Source organism: Narcine bancroftii, chromosome 5 (genome assembly GCF_036971445.1).
Source record: "Narcine bancroftii isolate sNarBan1 chromosome 5, sNarBan1.hap1, whole genome shotgun sequence".
In the NCBI taxonomy this organism is placed as follows: Eukaryota; Metazoa; Chordata; class Chondrichthyes; order Torpediniformes; family Narcinidae; genus Narcine; species Narcine bancroftii.
Genome location: NC_091473.1, coordinates 16,458,455 through 16,464,593, shown reverse-complemented (window position 1 = coordinate 16,464,593; position 6,139 = coordinate 16,458,455). Strand labels below are relative to the sequence as shown.

The following is a 6,139-nucleotide window of genomic DNA, read 5'->3' as shown; positions in this document are numbered from 1 at the left end:
GAGCGACACCCATCCCTCACTCAGCCCCGCACTGATCGCGGCGTCATCATCAGAGCGACACCCATCCCTCACTCAACCCCGCACCGACATCGTCTGAACGGCGCCCAGCTTCGCGGCGTCATCATCAGAGCGACACCCAACACTCACTCAGCCCCGCACTGATCGCGGCGTCATCCTCAGAGCAGTGACCATTCTGCCCCGCAATGACATCATCGGCTGTGCGTCTGATTTTATTGAAAGGACAAACCATAAGGCTGAGTGCAGGCTTCATGATCGGAACTTAACAGTACGGAGATACAGAGGGACCTTGGGGTCCAAATCCACACAAGTCTCAAGGCTGCCGCGCAGGTTGGTAGGATCGTTAAGAAGGTCTATGGGATGGTCATCAGTCGGGGGATTGAGTTCAAGAGATGAAAGGTCATGTTGCAACTCATCAAATCTCCGGTGAGACCACACGTGTGTTCTGAACTTGTGTTCAGTTCGGTAACCTCATTATAAGAAGGATGTGGAGAGGGTGCACAGATTTACTAGAATGTTGCCTGGATTGGAAAATGTCTTACAAGGCAAGGATAACAGAGCTAGGACTTTTTTTTTCGGAGCGAAGAGGGATGAGATGTGACTTGATAGAGGGCTACAAGATTCTGAGAGGCAAAGGTAAGGTAGACAGCCAGCACCTATTTACAGGGCAGGAGTAGCAAACACCAGAGGGCATCTGTATAAAGTGAAGGAAGGAAAGTTTAGCAGAGGTATCAGGGGTAATTTTTTTACACAGAGAATTGTGGGTGTCTGGAATACCTTACCAGAGGTGGTGGTGGAGACCAAAATGTTAGAGACTCTTCAGCAAGCATGAAGATGAAAGAAAAATAAAAGGTTATGAGGTAGGAATATATATGTCAACACAACATTGAGGGCTGAAGGGTCTGTACTGTGCTATAGTGTTCTGTTTTCTATAGGAAATAAAGTGTGACCAATGTTTCAGGCCTGAGGCCTTCGTCAAGGTATGAGCAATAAACAAGTAGGCACCTTTATAAGAAGGTGGGGGGGGGGGGGGAAACAGAAAAGGAGGGAGGAAGGGGCAGGGGGAGAAGAAACCAGGGCAAGGATCAATGGTTAAGAGTTAAGATGCTGGTGGGAGGGTAAAAGAGAAAAGTATGAGATATAATGAGGAGAGGGTAGATCTTTGATAGGAGATGGATGGGAAAGGGGTGGGGAGCTGGAAGAAAGGAGACAGAGGATGAGGGAAAGAGAAGGATGAAGGAAGGCTTTAAGAGAAATTAGAGAAGGATGTAAATGCCTTCTAGTTGGAGAGTGCTCAAAATGAATTTAGATGTTGTTCCTCCAATTTACAGATAGCTTTGGTTTGGCAGTTCATGAAGTTATGGACAGACGTGACTGTGTGGGAATGGCGTGTGGAATTGAAGTAGTTGGCCACTGGAAGGTCCTTGCTATTCCAGCAGTGTGAAGGTACTCAATGGAACGATCTCTCAGACTGTGTCCTTCCTCCTCGATGTAGAGGAAGCCACGTCGTGAGCACCGGTTACAGCAAATGACCCCTAGAGATTCATAAGTGACCCAGACCACACCCTCTTCTCACTGCTACCATCAGGAGGAGGTACAGGAGCCTGAAGATGAACACTCAATGGTACAAAAGCAGCTTCGTCCCCTCTGCCATCAGATTTCTGAATGAACAATGAACCTCAGACACTACCTCACTAATGATCGAAATGTGTGATCCAGCATGTGTTGCTTGTAATGGAGTGATTTGATGATAGAATATTGTGGAGGGTAGTAACTTTGCTACATCTTGACACAGTATCATTATAATGGTGACAATGCTGTAATGCAGCAATTTGACTGGTGGAAATGAGTGATTCTTCAATTTCATCCTGCCAGTACTATACATATAATGGCTTGGTGAACTGAGGCAACGTTGTGAATGAGAGAACTAGACTGACAGTATCAAACCAGAGAATCATTATGGACATTGTGATAATACAGACCTATCACCAATGTATATAGTTACAGTATCTAGAGTGTAATGACTGCTTACAGCGATTGGCTGAGAGCTTAGCCACGCCTACTGTCTGGGCCTTAAAGGGTTGTATCCCTAGCCAGGTCAGATCATTCCGGACTGGTCGGCCACCTGTGAAGAGCTCCTGTCTTTTGCTAATAAAAGCCTTGGTTTGGATCAACAAGTCTTTGGTTCTTTCAACGAGCTCTACAGACATCTGTAAAAACACAAAACTGCTATAGGAAATCAGTAGGAGAAAAAGATATTTTGGGCCTAAACCCTTCTTTATGTTGTCATTTTTTAATATAAATGTATACAGTATATGTTCTGCATATGTATCAGATGTCTGTATGTATGTTATGTCTGGCTATGTGTTTGCATGCTTTTGCATGGAGGACCGGAGAACGCTGTTTTGTTAGGTTGTACTGTACAATCGGCTGATAAATAAACTTGGAGTTCCTCATCATAGAAATCTAGCCCATTGACCTTTGCAAGCTTTTGTAGGAGATTCCCATTGGTCCTTATTCTCACTCTATCCACATAACCCTGTAGTGTTCTTGCCCTTCAATTAATTATCCAAATTATTTTTCAAAGCCAAGACTAAATATACTTCCACCATTCTTTTAAGCAATATATTACAGATCTTATGCAAGACACAAACGAGCTGGAGAAACTCATCAGGTTATGGAACAACCATAGAAAGTAGAGGGTAATCAGTTTTGGGCGCTTTGTCAGGTATAAAGTATTGAGTATAGGAGTTGAGATGTTATGGTAAAGTTGTATAGACATTGGTGAGGTCAAATTTGGTTTATTGTGTGTAGTTTTGGTCACCTAACTACAGGAAAGATATCAATAAAACTGAAAGAGTGCAGGAAAGATTTACTAGGATGTTGCTGGGACTTGGGTAACTGAGTTACAGGGAAAGGTTAAATAGGTTAGCAGCACAGTTTGCAGTGCCAGTGATCAGGACCAGAGTTCAAATCCTATGCTGTCTGTAAGGAGTTTGTATGTTCTTCCCATGTCTGCGTGTGTTTCCTCCAGGGTCTCCGGTTTCCTCTCATGGTTTTAAACATATCAGGGTTTGTAGGTTAATTGGGTGGCACGGACTCATGGACTGAAATGGCCTGTTACTGTGCTGTAGGTCTAAAAAAAATTTAGAACTTTATTCCCTGGAGCATAGAAAAAATGAGGGGAGATTTGATAGAGGTGTACAAAATTATGAAAGGTATAGATAGAGTAAATGCAGTAGACTTTTTCCGCCGAGGTTAGGGGAGATACAAACAGAGGACGTGGGTTAAGAGTGAAAGGGGAAAAGTTAAGGGGGAACATTAGGGGGGAGCTTCTTCACAGAGAGAGTAGTGGGAGTGTGGAACGAGCTTCCAGCTGAAGTGGTGAACATGGGATCAATTTTAACATTTAAGACAAATTTGGACAGGTACATGGATGGGAGGGGTATGGAGGCTATCAGCTAGGTGCAGGTCAGTGGGACTAGGCATAATAATAGTTTGGCACAGACTAGAAGGGCCGAAGGGCCTGTTTTTGTGCAATAAAGTTCCATGATTCTAAACAGAAACCATGTGCCTGAATTAAAAGGTGGGAGCAGGGGGAGAAAAGGGAGGAAGGGGCAGGGGGAGATACACAGGCTTACAGGTAAGAAGTCATAGGTCGATGCAGGTGATAGGGTAGAAGAGAAATCAAGAGATTTTCTTGTTTAACACTATTACAGATTGTAACTGTATATACCCTGAAAAGTGAAATATGTCTTTAGATTCTTTTGGTAATCATCAATCGTGCAGGTCATCTGTTTTTTTAGTAATTTGGGAAGAGGTGGGTCTGGATATTAAATCATAATTTGGCATTTATTTTCAGTATTGTCATTTTGTTTCCTGCTTGCAAATTCTGTGGCCACACTCAGTGAATGGAGGATGATTGCATGAGAAGGCTACATCATTGGTAAACCACAGGCAGTAATGTCACTCTGTCTCATGTTATACTTGCATCTCTGAAGTCCTATAGCACGGAAATAGGCCCAACATCCACACTGAACAACATACCCTCTTGCTTTAGTTCTACTTGCTTGTTGGCCAATTCCTCTCCAATCCCCCTCAACATGTATGTAATTATTCAAGAGTTTCTTAAAGAAAGCTAACACACTTGTCACGTCCACTTTGGCAGCTCATTCCATGTGCCCACCATCCAATGAGAAATGAACTGTCCTCTCACATCCTTTCAAAATCTCTCCCTCTCACTTTAGATTCTTTTATTGACCTCAGTAAGATCCCTTGTCAGCATCCTATACCAACTATTCTCATCCTTTTGTTTTTGGTGATGGTCACCTTAGGATTCTGCCCAAAGTTCATGGGGCCCCCTTCCCTGTTAAGCAGTCAAGTTTAGTTAGTGTCTTCCATACTTTTACTGGCTTTTTTTCTCTCAGCTAAGCTGTCACCAGCTGAGTCAATTTATAGTACGTTTGTCAGTGAAACATTTCCATTTTTTATTGGAAGATCATCCTTTCACCATTTATACAGACCACTAGCCTCAGGCACATGGTTTCTGCTTAGAACAGACATCTCTACTCATGCAGATAGATTTGGCGCGACATTGACACCATACATGCAACTACTGCCATTGATTTCATGTCCATGGCTTGTGCACAGCACAATGATCCAGATCTCATCTGGTATCGCCAGATCAACTCTGGTCTCCATCTTCAAGATGAATTGGGTGAAAAGTTAGTCTGCGATTTTTCCACAGGAAGGCAAAGGCGTTTTGTGCTGGTGGCTATGAGGCAGGAAATTTTTGAGTCTCTTCACTATCTATCATATCCTGGGAGAAGAGCATCAATCAAACTAGTTATGGAACATTTTACCTGGCCTCATGTTAAACGGGATGTTGGATTATGTGAAACACTTTAGTGCCTAACTTTCCAACATCATACCAACTGGATTTAGTTGATACTTTTTTTCATTTGAATCCTTCTCATAAGGGTTTAATAGGTAACATTTATAAGCTATAAGATTGGAATCAAATTCTAATGACAAAATTAAAAGTGCCTGGGAAGAGGAACTTCATTTACATCTTCCAGAGGAATTATGGGAGAAGATTTTTGGATTGGTTAATACCTCTTCAATATGTGCTGATCATTCTTTAATTCAGTTTAAAGTGGTACACCGGGCTCATATGTTGAAGACAAATTGATCCGTATTTTTTCTAACATTAGTCCTATTTATGATAGATGTAAATCAGAAGTGGCTTCTCTAACTCATATGTTTTAGTCATGCCCTATGTTGGAGAGGTATACTGGATATCAGTTTGCAACTTAACCCACTGACTGCTCTTTTTGAAATTATAGTTCCAGAAGTGGGATGTGTTCCCGCTTTCACATATTGGGTTGTAGCCTTTTCTACATTGCTGGTTAGAAGAACTATCTTATCTAAATGGAAAGATTCCAATCCACCTACTTTGACTCAATGATTCTCTCAAATTAGGTAATGCTCAAGTTTAGAGAACTTTCTACCTATGTATTGAACAACAATTGTTGAAAAGTAAAAGTCACTTTTACATTCATGGTGTAAAAACTGCTAAGTTAATTGCAGGTCAATTGAGAGGTATTGCAGTAAAAAAACCAAATTAATAATATTCAAATGAGAGATGGCATAATGACATCAATCATTCTAAAATTATTGAGACTTTCAAATAATTTTATTTTAGACTTTATATTTCTGAATTTAAGAATAATTTTACTTCAATGGGAGAGTTTTTGGAATTAATAAATTTACCCACCCAATCTCAGGACAAGTATACAAGGCTGAAGGAACCTATTTCTCAGGATTAAATCTCTCTAGTTATCTCTTCTGTGCAGTCTGGTAAATCTTCAGGTCCAGATGGATTTCCAGCAGAATTTTATGAATCTTTTTCTAAATGCCTTGTGTCTTGTCTAAGCTATGCGTTTGAAGAATCATTTAAAGAAGGAATGCTTCTCTCATCTTTTTGTGAGGCTAGTATTTCTCTTATTTTGGAAAAAAAAGGGAAAGAAGCAACAGAACATCCTTCTTATAGACCAATTTCATTACTTAACGATACGAAGATTTTATCTAAAGTGTTAGTGTATAGATTAGAGAAAATTAG

At 41.1% G+C, this 6,139-nt stretch overlaps 1 long non-coding RNA gene across 1 annotated transcript; it reads left to right on the top strand.

The window, feature by feature from the left end:
- Positions 1 to 450: 450 nt before the first annotated feature.
- On the top strand, positions 451 to 2,483 carry LOC138763165 (uncharacterized). The gene is made up of 2 exons (XR_011357360.1): positions 451 to 654; positions 1,350 to 2,483. It is a non-coding gene; the product is annotated as an uncharacterized lncRNA (long non-coding RNA).
- Positions 2,484 to 6,139: the final 3,656 nt, after the last annotated feature.